General features: G+C 38.3%; 1 protein-coding gene across 2 annotated transcripts in view; it reads right to left on the reverse strand.

The window, feature by feature from the left end:
- The window catches only part of ERBB4 (erb-b2 receptor tyrosine kinase 4), a 4,056,904-nt gene that overhangs the window by 3,020,050 nt on the left and 1,015,639 nt on the right, over nt 1-21,215 (reverse strand). The window lies entirely within an intron of this gene.

Raw genomic sequence — 21,215 nt, forward strand, 5'->3', positions numbered from 1 at the left:
TACAAAAAATTAGTTAGTCAAGCACTATACATTAGTCAGACTCTGATTATCAATTATTACTGTATAAAAGTAAGTTACTTGCAGAACTAGAATTAGGCTGTTCTCTCCATGAACAGAGGTTTAGATCTGTGAGCTAGAGCTTACCAGGAAGACTTTGGCACTATGTGCTGTGACAGCCCATTTGGTGCTAAGATGTAGATTGTATTTGGAATAATCATTTGGAATGCAGAGCTTTGGGTATAACCATGTCGAGGCCTACACCCTGAGACCTATAAAGGCAACCTATTCCTGAAGGGACTGAAAGACTATTCAATTGTTGATGAAAAGAAATCACAAGTTCTGTTCCATTTTCTTTCAAGCCAAGTCTGCTATTGTTTTGATTTCCCTGTGACTCTGTAAAACAACAAAAAAAGTGTTTTATATTACTCCAGTGTCTCCTTGGACCTGTGTGCACGCGCGCACGTGTGTGTGTGTGTGTGTGTGTGTGTGTGTGTGTGTGTGTGTGTGTGTGTGTGCACATGTGTATGCATGTATATGGGCAAATTCAAAGTGCTACTGAAGGGTTAAATGTACATGTTCACAATAGGTAATACTCAGATTCATCTGCTGCTAGTGACAGTGTTGAAATTACATATGTATATTACATAGCAGAATAGGGAGTTCAGCATCGGCATAACTGTAGATTTGACAACATCTGCTAGAAAAGCTTTGTCTATCATGAAAACTGCTTGACTGAAACCTTAGAGACACCTTATAATCATATAGAATTGCTTAATGTCAGGATTCTATGGGAATTTCAGCGCCACAAATGTGAGTAAGGATTCAGCAAGTTGGAATTTCTCAGAAAACTATTTATACAGACAGGAGAAACATGTGGTAGCTGCTTGCCTTTGCTTCAGTGAAATCACCAAGAGTTACCCACCATAATTAGCTAATTTGGCTGATGGCAATAAAATCTAATAGCCAATTAAAATTTTATTAACATTTAGCTAAGTTACAAATGATAATGAAACAGCATGGAGTAGCTCATATAAATCACTTTCTTTTGACTTTATTGCAGTCCTAGGATCAGAATGTTCAAATATATACAGAAGCTAGGTGGCATTGTTTATGGAAAGCTATGTCCGGGTAATAATGTTTTCCTGATCTCTGTTATATGTGGTGAAGGAAAAGTGTATTTAATGCCAAACAGCATGCATTCACATCTGCTATCACGTGCACTACTATGAAAGAACATTCTTAGCTGCTAGATTTACAGCTTACATTGTGATACTAGCTACATTCTCAAAATGCCACTTTGTATCCTCTGAGACAGTTGCGGATTTTCTAAATTAATATATCACAGGAAGACAGAAAATGGAAACAGCTGTGGAAATATATTTCAAGGCTTTTTGTTCTTTAAATTTTAGATCTGCTCTAATAAGAGGCCATCAAATACCTAGCTGCAACTTCAAACAAACTGGAAAACAAAATGGCTGAATACATCTATGGAGCAGTCCCATGTCCCCATGCATCACATCTATATTAAATCTAAGTTTGGAATTTTTTAGGAGAGAATTTCACTATAGTGAACAATGATTCAGACTGGCTGTTCCATGAGCTGAAAAACATGGTTTAACTCTTCTGTTTAACCCTGAAGTATGAAGTAGTACTGGCAAGAAAGTAATCTGTTCATTGCACTGCTTTACAGCCACTGCCACAATTATCAGCAAGCATTTTAGGAGCCAGTATTTTTCTTTTTTTAACCACATTTAACCTCTTTTCTTTTGTAGGAGGGGGTCACCTACATCATCCTAATGGCACTGCTACCCAGTGTTCCACATTCACGCTGTGTCAACCAACTACTCCAAATCCGTTTGACTATCTCAATTTTTCTGCTGGAGTGTTCTGGTGGTCTCAGCCATCCACATTCCATTTTTTTTTTTTGTTATGCCCTTCCCACTATTCTTCCCCCCTGTGATGGTGCCTACTCCTGGCCATTAATCAAGGAGCCTCTATCCTCACTATTGACACCAGTGAGGAATGGCCACTAGGAACAGAAATGAATACACAGTATTTTCAGATGCAGCTCTCTGCAGCAAGCACAGTTTCCCTTAACAGCAGATAAGAAACACACTCCAGACCTGGGGCTGGACTCTCTGTCACTCTCCAAGCCCCAAACAAGACTCCACACTGAACATTTTAGAGCTCCGTGTCCCTGTTCCAAGTAGCTGACACACACTTGGATATTTGATTTTCACACACACACACACACACACACACACACACACACACACACACACACACACACACACACACACACACACACACCTGGGAAAGGCTGGCACAGACTTAACAGCTGTGCCCCGTATACCCAGACTATAAGATAATTACTTTCCCACCAGTCAGATATTCTAAGGCTCTTACAAGGGTACCCAATTATACTGAGTAAGATTAATACTAATACAAATGGTACAGTTTGACCAGTGCAGCAAGACTTTCGGGAGTGGCCACAGTGTCACTAAAATAAGCATAAGTACTCTTAAGATCTTAAAAGTATTGTCTAAAAGATGAGCCACAAAGGTATAGAAATACTTAATAATAAATAATAACATAGGACACATGAAAATACTGAATATCTAGTTACAATAAACACCAGAGATTCAATCACAGGATGTAGAAAAATTAACACAGCTGGATAGAGTTACACAGATGCACATAAACAATACATATCTAATCTCACTATATTTTCCTGACTGACTAAAGAATTACTGTTCCCTTGTTAAGTCACTTACTACAGCAAGGCAAGATAATGAGTGTTGAGTTACTTATTACAAGATGTGATGGGAGGTTGTGTGAGATTTCTGTGAGAAATCTTTCCTGACGGGTTTCAAAGAACAAAGTGCTGCTGCAAGAGTTCTGTCATATCTCTCACTAATGTATAAAATATAATTTCAGTGCTGCTTATAGGATGACATCACATCTGGTCATCTGATTCTGGTACATTACACACCCAGAGCTTTGTTAAGATCTGGTGCAGCATCTGAAAGCTATAAAACATTTTCAAAAACTTCCACCCTTCCAGGGTAGCAATTATTTCACCCCTAAGGGCAATGCAGTAAGATTCCTAGTCCTGGTTTTCCCAGACATTTTGCCTCTGACTGCAATCAGACCTGGAAGATAAAATATTTATGGGATAAACCAACCCACTTAATTTTCAACCTATTTTCCAAACTTAGCTGGACTGAGATTAACCTCTTATCTTCCAGAATTCTCTGTTAAAACATATACATTTATTCAGTTATAATAATACAGTCTGACATACATATACATATATCTTTTTTCTGTCCATCAGGACCCACTGTTGATGCAATTTTAACACAAGCAACTTTACAAATACACTTTTAACACAGGCATCTGTACAAATCAGTGTGATAGTCAAATGACATAAAATGCTTTACAAAATGCCAGCTAGCTATACTGGTATATGTTACACATGCACCTCCTTACTCTCCCTGGCACAGATGGCATTACCTCATATCATCACACCTCCCATATCATTTCCATAATTCACTGAAGGGTGGGGTGCAGTAGAATATGAGGTTTATCACCCTACCTCCTCAGCAGCTCAGCCATGCCCACCAACTTACCTCTCCTGAGCTATACCTCCTCGCACATCACCAGACTCTACCAGAAATCATAGCTGGGAATGTCCAAAAAATTGCCCATCCTCTACTGAAATGGGCATTCCCATCCCTCCACTCCTCTAGTCGCTAATCAAACCCAAGTCAACTGGGCAGTAGTCTATATCCCACTACACCAGTGGGGCAGTGTTTAACCTCTGTTTTGATGAATTTGGTCTTAAAAGGACACTAGCAAAGATGGATATTGTACCCTACAAGTGAGTCCCTATTAGAAAAATATGGCACTAAACAGAAGAATTGTAAGGTCCACAAGGACATTCTGATATGATGGCAACAGTAAACAACTGCTTCTCCTTTAAAACTCTCAAAATCTCTGCATAAAATGCAGAAAAAATATTTTTCTAATTTTCTTTAGATTGTTTATTGATCTGAGGTACAGCATAAACTGTTACAATAATAATCATGATTGCTGCATTTTTAACAGCAGTATGGTACACAATATCAGGGCACCCACAAAAGTCTGCTTTGCTGTATTGTATAAGGAGAATATTTTTATATTCTACTGAATTGTATTGCACACTATTTGAGAGATAAAACCACAAATACCAGAGTTAGTTAGTTGCAGTGAAAGATAGACCAGTATGGCTTATCAAACATATTCAGTTTTATGACAGGTATTTTTACTTGGCTTTAACAAGGGAAATACTAACAACATTTTTAATTTGTATTAAGGACACAGTTAAAGATAATTTCCACTGTAAAAATTAAAATTTAGAGACATACTTTCTTTACTTCACACTAAAGTGTGCTCATCATGTATGCTAGAAACATCCCAATGCCATGGACTCACTGTGCACTGTGAATGTGAAGTCACAAACAAAGGCGTACACATGTAGTTCATCCTTTCAAAACCATCTCTCTGGATTTTATTTAATGGGTGTGAAGGATGAGGCATGTGTTTTGGATCCCATAATGGCAGTATTGTAGAAAGGTAAGACATTCTTCTCAAAATAATGATACCATATAATATCAATATACCATAGCAGGATTACTTGACAGTCATTCTTTCAGTATTGGTATACAACTTTATTCTAGCCACTTGCAACACAACTTTGTGGCTAAACAATGCACCCACTATGAGTAAAATATGAATTGCCTATTACTTGCCATGACGTAGTCCTTAATTGTCACTTGACAGATGGGCACATGTGTCTAGTTCATTGATACGAAAGGCTGTATCATGTATATATGCTTATAGGTTCATACTAGGCTATCTGCCCTAGGGCATTTATAAGCCTAGCCAGAGTGTGTTTGGCTTTCGCCACCCATTTTAAATGAATTTTGCTATGCCCTTTTTCGAGGTTAGTATACCGTGCCTCTGTCTAACAGTGACACAGAAGTGATACCCGGGGTAAACCTACAATCTCCCATCCACTCATCAAGATTCCTCTTGAACAGAGTCAATGAGGGACTCTGCCTAACCTGGACTGGGATTTTATTCCAGAGTGAAGGGAGCCTCTGGGTTATGAATCTGTCCCTCCAGCATGTCCTATTTATTTCAGTGCTGAGGTTCAAGTCTCTCGAGCACGTAGCTCAATGGGATTTTGATTTTCTGAGGTGCAGCATGTCCATTAATTCCGGGTTGGACATGGCTTTATACGTCAGGCACAGATAGCCTCTGAGCAGGCGGTATGCCACTGAGTAGAGCTGGAGTTTCTTTAACCAGGCAGCATATGGCATCTGTTTGAGCCCTTTGATCTTCTTGGGGAGGTACTTTTGGGGTCTTTCCAGTTGCTGCAGGTGTCTGGTAAGGTACATCCCAAAAGGGGCATTGTACTCAATTATGGGCCTGATGAGGGATGAGTAAAGAGGCACGATGACCTCCCCTGATCTAGATGTGAATCCCTTCATGATTAGGTGGGCTATATAAAATGTTTTTCTAACCACTTTGGCCACGTGGTTTTCAAATGAGAGATTGCTATCAACTTGGGTCCCCAGGTCCCTAATTACTTCTTCCTTACTTAATGGATTACTACCTACATGGTAATTTGTGGGCACTTTGTTTTTGCCAAAGGGGATGACTATACACTTTTTGGCATTTAGCTTGAGGCCATGGCTCTGGCACCAGTTGTCTGTTTCTATGAGGCCCTACATATATATATATATATATATATATATATATATATATATATATATATATGATTAATTAAATAAAAGAATGGCCCTTCTCCAGTTCTACCAGATGTCTACTTGACATGAGAGATTGATAAAATGTCTCTCATAACCATGTATTTAAAATAGACACAACTGTGTATTTCTTTATTTGTATTTTGATAACCAGGTTGTCAACCAAGTCTATAACATTTTATTGAAGGTACAGAGGAAATGCTCCTTTAAAACACTTAACCGAATGGTTACATGCAATGGTATCTTAGCCCTGCCTATTTATATGTGCAGGGTAAGAATGCAGAGACATGGGAGCTAACCTGCTGCAAATGTTCTGATCCTGTTGAAGAAACACAATTAGATGTTAGATCATATCTGATGACTGGAACTCAATATTTGAAAAATAAGCTTCCGTTACTTGGGAGTTCTGTTTTTGAGATATTAGACTAAAAAACGTCTCCATGGCCAATTGCAACCCCATACATGACAGCATAAATAGCTTTGTAGCCCCTCCCCCCACTGATGCTGAGTTATAAACCAATGCTTTATACAAGCACCTATACAATTGTATTGACTCTGCCATACCTGATACGACCAAAGCAAGTTCTTCAAGGAAAAACAAATCTGCCTGGTGGACAACTGTCTTTAATAGGCTATACAATAGGAGAAAGAAATTGCTGAGTAGAAAGGAACAATCTCAAAACTGGAAGCACTCCCTCCTCAAATTCAACACAGAAATAAGACTGTTAGTGAAGTCCTCCAAAGCTAGCTACGAATACAGATTAGCTTCCCTAACTAAGAATAACCACAAGACATTCTTTACTTCTGTAACCTCAAAGGTAAGGCCCAGACTAGTGCTGAACTCATTGTTAATGGTACTAAATATGCAGAACCTGTGGATATAGAAAACCTGCTGGATGACAGGTTCAGTGAAGACTTGAATCCCCTGTCCCCACCACATATACCCCAAAGCATCCCTAGCACCTGTCCCCTGCCTAGTATCTCTGAGGATCAGTTCTTAAATGCCCTGTCCAAGACCAAAAACACAGCCTCTATGGCTGTGTTCTACATTGGTTAAAACAGGAATTTGCATCACAACTGAGCATGCTTTTCAATCACAGCCTAAGCACTGGCTTCATCTCAGTGGATTGGAAAACAGCTACTGGCATTCCTTTGCACAAAGGGGGTGCATCCACAGACCCCAGAAACTATAGACACATTAGCCTGACAAGCCTTATCTGCAAGGCCATGGGACAAATCACCATGAAACTTATTAACAAAGATATAGCAAATCTGCAAATGCTTGACCCCACCCAGTTTGGCTTTGTCAAGGGGAAATCATGGTGGACTTTTTTGAAACAATCACCAAAGCCCCAGACAAGGGAAATCTGTGCATACAGCCTACTTAGACTTAGCCAAGATCTTTGATACAATTCCCCACTCAGGCATCATTGATAAACTCACCCAGCTGGATATCAACCCATATACTGTCAGGTGGGTTACAAACTGACTCACATTTAGAACTCATATGGTCAAAATAGGGGAACTAACCTCCTCCAGCAGACCTGTAGCCAGTGGTGTTCAACAGGGATCAGTTCTGGGACCCCTACTGTTTGGAAGTTTGCAATCTATTTCTCTGAAATACAGGCTAAAACTAAAGGATTGTAGCTGACAAAGTTTGCTGATGACTGCAAACTGGGAGCAATCATTGAACTGCCTAGGGATGTCAACATCCTGCAAGAAAGTCTTTAGCAGACAAATGGCCGGTGCCAAAGTCATGGTCTTCATTCATTCCCTTCTGCAAAGGTGATGTTCCTGCAAACTACCACACTAATAGCAATACCCTAAGCACACAGTCAGTGTTGAAAAATCTGGGCACACAGGATGACAACAACCTTAACTTTGATCACCATGTCTCCATAGTGGTAAGAAGGGCATTTTTTATTGCTCATCTTATAAGTAAGGGTGTTGCCTCCAGAAAAAAAAGGTTATATCCCCCTGTACTCTTCCCTCATCAGACCAATAATAGAGTACAACACTCCCTTTGGTATGTTCCTTTCCAAACACCTGCAGCAACTGGAGAGACCACAAAGGGTCCTTACAAAGAAAATTCAGGGTCTTCAAGATCTGTCTTATGCAGACAGAGTAAAATTATTGCCACTTTACTCTGTGTCATACAGACTGCTCAGAGATGATCTGTGCCTTGCATATAGAACAATCTCTGGCCCAGCTTTAATGGAAATGCTGCACATTCACAAGTCAAATGGCACATGAGCCACTTGCTCAAAGGATCTTAACCTGGTATGTGACATCAACAAAACTTACTGGAGAGACATATTTGTCTTACCGAGGTTGCCCCACCTTTGGAACAAGTTTCCTATTCATGTTAAACAAAGCCCCTCATTGGTAATATTTAAGCGCACCTTGGACAATTGGATGGGTAACTGGAAAGTCACCCCGGGGATTCTACCTGTGTCCCTCTTGGAAAGGGGCAATAGGTGCTGAATTTAGTGTCTGCTTGAACCAGACATCCTTGGGAACAAGGGTTGAACTTGCCTAGGCTTGTAAAGGCCCTGGGGCCATTAGCCTAGTAACCTTCTATGATCCTATAATCATATTATTAGTTAGCCTGGACCATAAATTAGTTAAAAATGAAGATCATATTACTTTCTGTACCTATATCCTCTACAGCAAATGAATGGAAGACCAGAGTAGATTATTACACAACCAAATCAGTTGATCTCCATAAGTTGCTAGGTAGGCATGTTAAATGCTACCCACTTGAAAGGATGAGGGAGAGATGTTATTGAGAACCACTGGAAATGAGTTATGGAATTTCACAAATTACCCGTAAATAAGCAATAGATGTTATGCAATGTACTCAACCTTATGTGACAGTATCAGTTATCTGAGACATGTATTACTGATACTGCTAATATGCAAGTAATTTTTATACCTGTATTTTTATATCTACAGCTGCATAATATTCAATAAAACCTATTTCTAACACAGCACAAAAAGTACATAAAATATAACATGGTAAACATATATTTGCATACAGAGTGTATTAATCATGTAATCATGATCTTTGAATGGACAAAATATCAAAAAAAAAACCAATGTGAATTGCTATGAGCTATAAATAGTTAGTCAACTACATTAAGCCATGCCAATAGGTAATTTAGCTAGGGTGGAGTGGCAGGCATCAAGATAAGCTTAGTGGGAGACATTGAAAGAGGTGTGAGTAAGGATATGAAGTAAAAGATATTAAATCTACCACAAATACACTGAGCACACCTTGTACTTTATCTGTTTTCTCCCCTTACAGTGCTATATAATTTCCTTATCTTTACTGTATATTGAGTGGTAACACCGACGTTCTTTTGTATTTGACTTAATGTCTATGTAATTTTAGCTATTGCTATGGATCTTTTATGCTCTGCTTTAGTTGTTACATACAATGTGGGCTGACTCTCCAAATGGAAATTGTCTGATCACTATTCTACCATGGTAAAAAATAAATAAATAAAAAAATAAAATAAGTAAATAACTAAATCACACACTCAAACTAAATCAGTTGTGGCAGATATATTAATGATGAGAACAAATCTAATAATTAGGAATACAAAGTCAGAAAAAGCTACACAAGTGTTAGTGAACAAAGTGTTAAGTTACACAACTAATATCTAAGCATCACTATTATATTATCACCTTTGGATACAGTAAAAAGTATTAACCTTTACAGAGAAAGAAAAGACAGCTAGAGAGAAACAGTGGGAAAAGTAAATAGAAAAGACAGAGGGAAAAGTAAGTACATTAGGACTATGTGGATATTCTACAAAAGGGCCTTACAGAACAGATGCTTGATGCCAGAGCCATGGGCTCAAGCTTAATGCCAAGAAATGTATAGTTATCCCATTTGGGAAAAACCATATACCCATGAATTATTACATAGGTGGCTATACACTAAACACCAAAAGTGTGATGAGACACTTTGGGACACAGGTAGACAGTGGTCTCACCTTCGATAACCATATTGCCACAACAGTCAGGAAATCCTTCTATGTGGAATACCTCATCACTAAGGGCTTTTCATCCAGAAAAAAGGAGGTCATTGTCCCACTGTACTCATCCCTCATTAGACCCATTATAGAGTACAACGCCCCATTTGGTATGTACCTCACAAGACATCTGCAACAGCTGGAAAGGCCGCAGAAATACCTCACTAAAAGAATCACAGGCCTAAAGCAAATGCCCAATCCTGACTGTCTAAAAAAACTCCAGCTATATTCTGCGGCATATCGTCTATTCAGAGATGATCTCTGCTTAACATTCAAGGCCATGTCAAACCCTTTGCTGTTGGACATGCTCCACTTAAAGAAATCCCAATCCCTCAGAGCCACAAGGTCCAGGGATCTAAACCTTGTCATCACAATGAACAAAACATGCTGGACGGATTGGTTCCTGACCCAGAGACTCCCCATAATCTGGAATAGACTGCCCATACATGTCAAGCAGAGTGCCTCCTTGACCTTGACGATTGGATGGGAGATAGGAAATTCACCCTTGGATCACGTCAGTCACCCTACTAGACAGGGGTGCAGGGAAATAAATATTGTGGGAAGAAATATCCAGGGAATTATTATGGCTAGGCTTGTATAGGCCCTAGGGCCGATAGCCCAGTACCAACCTGTGAACCTATGTAGTGAAATAGCAGCCATTAAAAATGGGTACTCATAACATAGCAAATATCAGTAAAGTAGTGCTTAGAGTACAGTGTTAGGTAACTCGTTCGACACTGATTTTGAGGTGATAAGAACTTGGGCCATTCCCTGAGGGGGAAAAATACTTTGATCTCCTTCACTAGATGGATAGCATGACAGCAATGTTCCTAAAAGTGAGGGGTGTAATTTTATATTAACGGCTACTTACTTGTGTCTTTATATTTCAAACTGTTTCTTCATGCCTACATCCTCACTGGCAATATGTTCTAATGACGTACTGACCAGTACAATTGTAATACACAGTGCTCTGCCCCGGGTAAACGGTCAGCAGTACTACTGATACTATGCCATGTTTCTGTCATATGTCATAGAATTACTACTTCTGAAGTGTTACTAACAGAACTACACCATGTAAAATAACATCCTACTGCTGCATAGGGTTCATTCCTGCTTGTAACTAAAGTTATGTTGTCCAAGAATTAATCTGGGTACTGGGTGGCCATTTTGAGGAATATGACCAGAGTACCATAAAGCTGCTGTCACTTACTCAGCGGTAGTAATGAGCTTATTTGATTGAAGCTTTCAGTGTATGGTTGAGCATATCCTCCTTCACCTTGAGGTATAAAGTGATACAATATCCATTCATGTATGTCACCTAAGGGAAGCAGTACTGTTCTTATGTCATCTGAGGGCAGCAGTGCTGTCTTTATGTCATCTGAGGGAAGCACTGTCCTTATGTCACCTGAGGGAAGCAGTGTTGTGCTTATGTCACCTGAGGGAAGCAGTTTTGTGCTTATGTCACCTGAGGGAAGCAGTGCTGCCCTTATGTCACCTGAGGGAAGTAGTGCTGTCCTTATGTCACCTGAGGGAGGCAGTGCTGTGCTTATGTCACCTGAGGGAAGCAGTGCTGTGCTTATGTCACCTGAGGGAAGCAGTGTTGTCCTTATGTCATCAGAGGGCAGCAGTGCTGTCCTTATGTCACCTGAGGGAAGCAGTGTTGTCCTTATGTCACCTGAGGGAAGCAGTGCTATATTTATGTTATCTGAGGGAAACAGTGCTGTCCTTATGTCACCTGAGGGAAGCAGTGTTGTGCTTATGTCACCTGAGGGAAGCAGTGTTGTCCTTATGTCATTTGAGGGAAGCAGTGATGTGCTTATATCACCTGAGGGAAGCAGTGTTGTCCTTATGTCATCTGAGGGAAGAAGTGCTGTGCTTATGTCACCTGAGGGAAACAGTGTTGTCCTTATGTCATCTGAGGGAAGCAGTGCTGTGCTTATGTCACCTGAGGGAAGCAGTGCTGTGCTTATGTTACCTGAGGGAAGCAGTGTTGTCCTTATGTCACCTGAGGGAAGCAGTGCTATCCTTATGTTATCTGAGGGAAACAGTGCTGTCCTTATATCACCTGAGGGAAGCAGTGTTGTCCTTATGTCACCTGAGGGAAGCAGTGCTGTGCTTATGTCACCTGAGGGAAGCAGTGTTGTCCTTATGTCACCTGAGGGAAGCAGTGCTATCCTTATGTTACCTGAGGGAAACAGTGCTGTCCTTATGTCACCTGAGGGAAGCAGTGTTGTCCTTATGTCATGTGAGGGAAGCAGTGCTGTGCTTATATCACCTGAGGGAAGCAGTGTTGTCCTTATGTCATCTGAGGGAAGCATTGCTGTGCTTATGTCACCTGAGGGAAGCAGTGCTGTGCTTATGTCACCTGAGGGAAGCAGTGTTGTCCTTATGTTATCTGAGGGAAGCAGTGGTGTCCTCTGGTTCTGCATCTCAATCCTGTCCTTGCAGCAGCTAAAGGTCACCCCTTCTTTTCTCAAAGTTGTGCTAAATATGGATGGTCTAATGTTGCCACTCTTCAAAAATATACAGGGAAGACAATGGTCTAGAAATTAGTATTACTAATAATTCTGAGAGTGAGTGGTCACACAGTGTTACATCACTGGAAGTATGGGACAGAACAATGCAACAACATTACATTTATTCCACAAGGCCATTACCTGTGAAATGAGAATGTCTAACAACAGCTTTACTTTAGTGATATCATATGCTGTGTTTCACAGTCTAGTAATTACTGTAATACCTTTCTGTGTAATGTATACCCTTCACATATGTTTTAGTTAAAGCTAACTTGTTTATAATGTGGTTTGTAGCACATGACTAAGCTACCTTACAAGCAGATTGCCAGACATTACCCATCTTGATATTTTCTACACATGATATACATTTCAAGAATTATTTGTTTATTTATTTATTTATTTATTTATTTATTTATTTATTTATTTATTTTTAAAGGAAGCTTATTGCTGACATCTTCTAGTTATAAGGGGGACTTGTTCAATAATCTTGGAATGGGCTGTGTGATACATCTTTCATTTTTAATTTATATTTGTTTTCAATATTTGATGACAGTACATGTAGCTGTGAATTCCAAGTATAAACTCCCAAAAAGAAACCTAACAGACATTGCCTTATACTCCAGGCAGAGGTCAGCTCAAAGTAGCATATTAAAAACTAAATATAATAACAATTCCCGAAGCCTTTAAATCTGCATAATATTTCTAGTAAGGTATTGTTGTACCTTTTCTAAGTTCTTTTAGGTGGTTTGTCCAAAACAGCAGAATGAAGCAGTATGGACGTAAGTAGCCTACATCTGTAATATATAGAGTAGCACAGTGATCTCCCTTTAAAACTAGATATGCATAATCATTATAATTACATAACATATTCTGTCCCTCTAATTTTGCCAGCCACACGTTGTTCAAAGTTCATATTGTGGACTATCATTGCCTCGAGGAGTTTTAATGTAATGTCATATTTAATGATTTGACCATTCATTTTGTAATCAGAATGTATGCCTTTCATGGCTTTTACTGACATCAAAGAAGAGGGCATTGTTACTACAGAACATCTACATTTTTGCAAGCAGTTTTGGAGATCAATCAAAGCCTTGGCTAGGGCACAGAGAAGGGTTCACTAGCTCAGCAACAGGGTGTTGGGGGTGTGGACATAGACATAGAATCAGCCTCTGCAAGTGAGCAGTCCCATCATTTCAGTTGGGTGGCTTATGATTGCAACCAGTATCAGTATTCATTTAAGCAGCTGTAATCTCAGCCATGGCTACTTAAATGATTTGCTTACAGGTTAGGAGTTATTATTAGTCACTGCTTCAGTTTCTAAAGGAGCTGCTATATAGAAACATAAAAACTCTTTGTCCATATGTTTTTTTTGTGATCCCCAACTCTGGCTGAAAGGAGCTCCAGTTGTGAGACTACTCGGGCTGCCATTTGACTAAGCTACTGCTCTTATATCACCATATTTTATTAAATAAGTTATGTTAACCATTTTGCTATAATTAACATACATAGCTACCATTTGCCCATTTCTTACTTTTATCTGAGAAGACTTGTCTAAAAGAAATGACTAAAGTAGACAGTCGTATGGAATACACCTAATAATCATTATTAGAACAGACAAATCTCCCACCCATCCTGACTGTTGGGTCCTACTGCTTACCTAATGTTTTATCCTGTAATTTATACATAGATTGTCATCTGATATTCTCTTAATGTTCAGCTAGTATGTGGAATAGCAGCTGATACATTAAGTTCAAAATAAGCAGAATACACTACTGACCTACAAGTGCTGCTATTACCACTTCTAAGAATGTTACACATTCCAGAAGACCATAAATTCCTTAAAAACATGCATTGTTCCATATCTAACAGAAGCATGTCCACTGTATTATTCTGGATAATGTTCTTTAAGACTCCATTAATTTCCATAGCATACCGTTCTGGCTGATGGGTCTAAACTGTGTGTGACTGCTGGGATCTGAGTCTTATTAGGTTTAAGGACTAGATTAGCTGCTCTTGTGGGCCATTTTAAGACTAGCCAATTTCTCTCAAAGGTGAATATTAAACCGAAACTTAAACTAAACCTTGTCTCTGTGAGGAAAACACCTTAACTATTATACCAACACCCAGCCCCCCCCCCTTTTGTAAACTGGTACCACTGCAAGATGTTGACATAGTTGAAGAACATATGCACATTATAACACTTTGTTTAATATTGCTGACACTGATTTAGTTACATTCTACTTGATTCTGCATCAGGAAAACATGATGTACCATGGAATATCAGTGTTTAATTATAATTTTGACAACAGCTATAACTGTAGTTATGAAAGGCATGTTTCACCTTGTTTCTATAGCCTCTGACTTGTGTCTTTACTTATTGTGATGTTTATACTTGATTTTTTTCTATAAGTACATCTACAAGTTCATGTAACTGTTTATTGACAGCATGTTAAATTTGCAATAATATTTAAAGTAATACTCATGGATACCCAATGTCCTTCTATTGTTGAAAAACAGATCTATGTTCTTTGTATGTACACTTGCTTTGAAAATAAAAATAAAGAGAAATGTTGATGAAGTATTCACAAACCAGCTTAGTCTGTTCATTCTGCCTATGCTTCTTAGTAAAACTGCAGTGAAGTCATACCATTATTCAAATCACAAAGTGATATGACATTCCATCAGCAGGCTTGTTGGGTGGGAGGTGGGGACTTCACATCTGTCACATATATTCCATCCCTCACTGTCAAATACTTTTAAAAGTATAAATGCTAGATACAGCACCACTGACAGTTCACTGCCTGTATGTCAAGGTAGTTTTTAATGTCATATTTAAAGTGAAAGGTGCAATTTTCAGGTAGCTCTCTCTCTGACGGTACTGTTGCACTGTTTAGTACTAGTAATATATAAAGGCTAATAAAACTAGATAACCAAGGAAACTAGTGGGTCAGGCCTGCAATATGTCAGATGCCTAACTGGATTTTCATTTTTCTATTTTTTTTTTTTCATTTTTAGTATTTAGTTGTGAAGGATCAACACAAGCCCAAAATTAGGTATGAAGACCTTGCCTGACAAAGGCATTGTCCAAGTGCATAAAGTTCAGAAATGGATCACGAAAGCTGGAAAGGATTTTGAGTGGCTATCATAAGAGCAGAGGATATATGACTTTTGTGTTTATGGCATAGATACTAGAAAAGTAGCATAATGTGATGATAAAGATGCCATATTATGTTAAGAACATACATAGAAAATGGGGTATGCATTCAAATACTCCAGGCAAAAATGGAAAATGAAATTTATCCAGAACAAAGCAATGTAACATGACATGTTTTTAGAGTTAACTTCTAGAAGAGGTCCTATATTTGAGATTGCTACACATGATTTAAAGAGTGAGACAATGGGAAAAGTCATTTTAGAGAATGGAAAACCTATCATTACACCTCCCAAGACAGAGATATTTTGCCTTCTAGGCCACGTGTGACTAAATTCTCTGTACTGTATGCACGTGCAGTCTAGGAAAACATTTACCAGAAACAGTGTTATTATTATTGTATAATAAAAATATTGAACAAAGGCCATGAATTGAGCACAACAGTTTTAGAAATAAGGATGTTAAAACAGAAGGGAAATAAAATGAGTCGCACTTAGTTTTTCCTTTAACATTAAGATTTTTTGTGACTCTCACAACAACAGATGACTAGCTGTGATAAAAACTGCATGACTGTTGCCTACTATAGGTCAGGTGAACTTCTGCAAGTCTGAAAGAGTGCATGTCACTGCAAACTATGTCAAATGGATTTTTTTAAACTGAAGATTATGCATTCTGTAGTACAATTTTAAAAATGCTGAGCAGTACTTCCTATAGTAAATTCATAGTTATATATACTGGGTTACTGATGACTACCAGGCCCTTTACAAACCTAGCCATGTAACCCGACCCAACTGCATCCCATGGCAACATATGCATTTTAATTGGGGATGGGTATATTTTTAGGGGGTTATATTAGTTAGGAGGTTACTAAAAAGTTATGTGGGGCATTGTTAGTTAGGGAATATTTACTGCCAGCCTGTGTCTACAAGAGAGATGGAAGACAGCCCGGGATGAATTTATTATTATCCATCCAATGGTCAAGGTTATGCATGTAAAGAGATAGGGATGGATTCTGCTTCACATGGATGGGGAGCCTATTCCAGAGCATGGGGAATCCTTTGAGTCATATATCTGTCTTGCCAGCATGTTCTATTCATGTTGCAAGTAACATTCAAATCTCTGGATCTAGTGTTCCTGGTGCTGCTCGTTTTGCAGACATGGAAAAGCTCCATCAGGGCTGCAACTAAGGACATTTCATATGCTAAGTACAAATCACCTCTCAACAACCAGTAGGAGACCAAGTATAGATATATGGCTTTAAGGAGATCTGTATAGGACAATGTGTTAATACCCCGGATTCCCTTTGTATGGAAACTCAGTGGGCATTCCGACTATTCCATATGCCTAGTCAGGTACATGTCAAAGGGGATCTGATAAAGGACTAGTAGAGTAATACTATAATGCCCTTAAACCTGTTTGCCCTAACCATACTTATAGGGTGGGCAATACAGAATGATTTTCGAACTGCCTTGGCAACATGTTCGTCAAAGTTGAAATTACTGTCTACATATGTTCCCAGATCTCTAACTACTGAGTCTACTATTAGGGGTACCTCATCAATGGAGTAATTTACCTGGGTAGACTTTACCCAAAAGGTGCTATAATATATTTCTTTGCATTGTGTTTTTATCTATTGAGTTACTTAGATCACAACATATATACTCTGTGACAGATTAAGAAAGAGTACACATACACACACACCCACAAAAACACACATATATATATATATATGTGTGTGTGTGTGTGTGTGTGTGTGTGTGTGTGTGTGTGTGTATATATATATATATATATATATATAAATATAAATAATAATTATATTTATATCTAAGTATAATATTGGTAGGAACCCATGACTTTCAAAATATCCCTATTATTACTATTATTTTATTTGTACTTATTGATATACAGGCACTGAACCTAGTGAACCATTTTTAGGTTCTGCCCGGGTATACAAGAAATTTTGAAACAAAATGTAGCACAATGTTATCACTGCTGGATAGAATGTATTTTAAACAATTGCATTTTTACAAACAGTAATCATACTTTAAAAACTGCTAATTCCTTTAAATTGTTGGTACTGGATACAATCTCAGCTAATACAGAACTGCAAAAATCTTTTTCTGGAGTTAAATTCTATTTCTATCATGCTACACTTCTCTGATAATACTTTCAACAACTTCAGTGCATCTAATCTTTGTCTCATCAATTTGGACTCTGAATAATAAATCCTCAGTTTATTTAATACTTCCAATACATTTGTCTTTCTACAAAATATGCAAGCCAGATTTAATCAATAAGTTCTTAGTAAAATGTTAAGACAAAAAGGTCATCTTTTGTCTAGTGCGTACTTCAATAATCACAGCAAAATATTTATCTACTTCTTATTCACATCTTTACTAACACTGCTCAAAAAGGGAAAAGTGAAGAGTGGTGTGTTATAGACATCCAGTGTGTTTGTCAAATATGTATTCATTCATTATCTGATGCCCAAGTTATCCATTTTAGGACTGGGATGTAGCCAGAGCTTATCCCTGCCCTCTGTGGTTATAAGGCATTGATTTTACTACATAGGATTCCAGTCCATCAATACACACTCACATATACACACACACACACACACACACACACACACACACACACACACACACACACACACACACACACACACACACATGCACACACAAAATATTCACACCTATATTCAATTATCACAAATTTGCATGAGACATGTCATTTGGATGTAGCAGGAAACCAAGGTGCTTAAAGTTTCATTCATTCATATTCATTCTTTCTTTCTCTGATAACTGTGTGGTTTAATGATATCACAAATGTTACCCACATCACTGCTATAAGTGAGGACCATTTTCATGCCCTCACTATCATTTCCCTTAGTAAATGTTTTATTTTTATTTTTCTTTACCCCTTCATGCATCCTTCTATTCATCCATGGTTTAGTTGTATTCTTCCTCTTCATTTTACTATGATCTATTAGGGAGCTAGTCCTATCTGATTTATACCCTCTACCTATTAGATTCCGTTGGAAGCATTCCACTTCCTCATTAAATTTGTTATCATCACTACATATCCTGGAAATCCTGCACACTTGACCTTTAACTATGTTGTCAAAAGTGTGTCTTGGATGCATACTACTATAATGAAGTAAATTGTTACGCCAACATTCTTTCTTAAACAGTGACGTGGTAACTTTCCCTATCACATCCCTTTCTATTCTAACACCTAAAAAATCTATATATAAATATTTCTATATATATATATATCTATATATAAATGGCCCTCACTTATAGCAGTAACGTGGGTAACATTTGTGATATCATTAAACGACACTGGCAAATATTGTACACTGACCCAGAGCTTAAGACACAAATAGGGAATGCTCCGAAATTTATTTTTAGGAGGAATAAGAATTTAAAGGATATATTATGTAAGGAACCCAGTAATAAGAGAAATATTAAGATTAATAGTAAAGGTACCTTCCCATGTTATCAATGTAAGGCTTGTCACTTCATATTGCAATCTCAAATATTTGTACATCCCAGGACAAATAAACAATATGTTTTTGAAGGATATGCTGATTGTAAAACCAAGAACTTGGTATATATAGCTGTATGTCAAGGATGTGAAACTTACTATGTGGGGAAAACCAATAATATGTTTAAGACCAGAATTTATAAACATTTATCAGATATTAGACTTGGTAATGAGCGTAATGCTTTGGCATTACATATGAAGAATAACCCTACGCATTCATTTCTATTTATGGTGATACAGGTTGTGATTCCAAACACCAGGGGGGGTAATTTGGTAAATTAAACTGAATGTGCTGAAACCAGGTGGATAGTGTGATTAGGAGCAGATAGGTCTCCTGGTATTAATGGGTATATACCTTTAAAACCCATCCTAAAGAAAAGGAAGGCTTTTTATTGAAATGTGATAGGCTGATATTCATTTTAATTATGTGAGGTTTTATACTGTGTGTTATCTGATGAAGGGCATATGGCCTGAAAGCGCTCATCTGTGTAAATAAAGGTTTATGGTACTTTTATCGATGTGGATGTCCTCTGTTTGCTTGTTTTTGGATATTCGTGGATTTGCTACGTACAGAGGACTTTGGTGCAAGAGACTGTTTTTTTCTTAGCTTTGTGTATACTGGTATCTTTCTCTTAGCACACATGTCGGAGTTTAATGAAGGAAGTTTGCAATTGGCTTATAATCCCAGAGGAACATTGGACAGATTGACCAATGAAGCAGATGGTAGGAACTTGCTCCATAAAGTTAACCCCCTACTTCATTTGGACATACAATGCTTGACTAATATGGATTCAGGTGCAGAAGTGAATAATGAAGGTGAGCCTGAATTTCAAGAATTGGCCCTGAAGCTGTATAAAGATGTTGTGAGACTGAAGCGGCTTCAGTGGCAAAGATTTCATCTAGAGGCATGCCTGAAATATAATGTAATCCCTAGGGGCATGCGAGTTTTATGCATGCCGACACAAGGTGAACTGTATCCTGACCTTTTAGCCAAATGGCAGGAAATTAACCTGCAAACTAGTTTATCCTATATACGCTTATTGCTAGAACACTTCAGCCCTGTCGAACAACAACTTGTTAGAGACATTCAAGAGTTACAAAAGGATATGGAGAATCGCTTTTCATAGGAGTACCAGGTGGAGAGATTAAATAATATTTTTTACTCAGCGTCAGTGTATGACAGCGAATTACAACAAATTAAGACCAAAAAATTAGAGCGAGATCTCAAGGATTTCTCCCTGAATAATATATTCAGTTGGCCTAGGGGTAGAGCGGACACTATTGAGAGGCATATGGGTGCCACCAATAGGGAGCCAGCCCCAAACCAACAAATGGAGGAGAGGTTGGCACGTAAAGAGAATACCACCAATAGTAAACAGAGTACGTGCCCTCCACTTCCTGGTTCTACGGACAATTCCTCGCATACGATAACCACAGTCCGTATGCCTTGCAACACGGAGGAAATACAACAAGGACATTCTGTCAACAATGATTCCAGCAATGTTGAACTAATGCAGGGAGCTAGACTAAAGAATGTTTCCAACGTTTACAGCAGAACTTTTCCAATGCTGCCAGCACCAGTGCGCAAGAAGAACAAACGCAGATGGAGTGCGTCGCAGACAAACAAACACAAGAGACGAAAGGTGTTGGAATGACTGAGGGGATTAGTGACATTGGTGATATTGTTGTTAATATTTCAGATACTATTTTGAATGATATAACATTGGAAGTACTCAACAAGGGACTGACGTTTATACCGGAGGCTCTAGCAGAGCACAGTCAGGTGATTTTAGATATTTTAAGTTTCACAAGAAATGTGATGTTACAACAGATGTATCAGGACACTAGAAATGTTGTTGGTAATGCCAATGAAAATGTAAGCAATGTTTTAAAACTACATCCTAGCACTTTCATGCCAATTTTTAATCCAGCATTAAATGTTTTCATTAGAATGTGTGAACAAGAATTTGAAGAATATTTTAATAGTTTTAGGAAGAAAAAGTTTCATAACTTAACCCTTGAACAGAAAGAAGCGTTACAAGAATTAACACAAAATGAAAACATCATTGTGAAACAAGCAGATAAGGGGGGGGGGCAATTGTTGTAATGAACAAATCAATGTATTGCTCCAAATTAAATGTGATGCTTA

Source organism: Protopterus annectens, chromosome 6.part1, assembly GCF_019279795.1.
Source record: "Protopterus annectens isolate FY-2018-M chromosome 6.part1, PAN1.0, whole genome shotgun sequence".
Taxonomy (NCBI): domain Eukaryota; kingdom Metazoa; phylum Chordata; order Ceratodontiformes; family Protopteridae; genus Protopterus; species Protopterus annectens.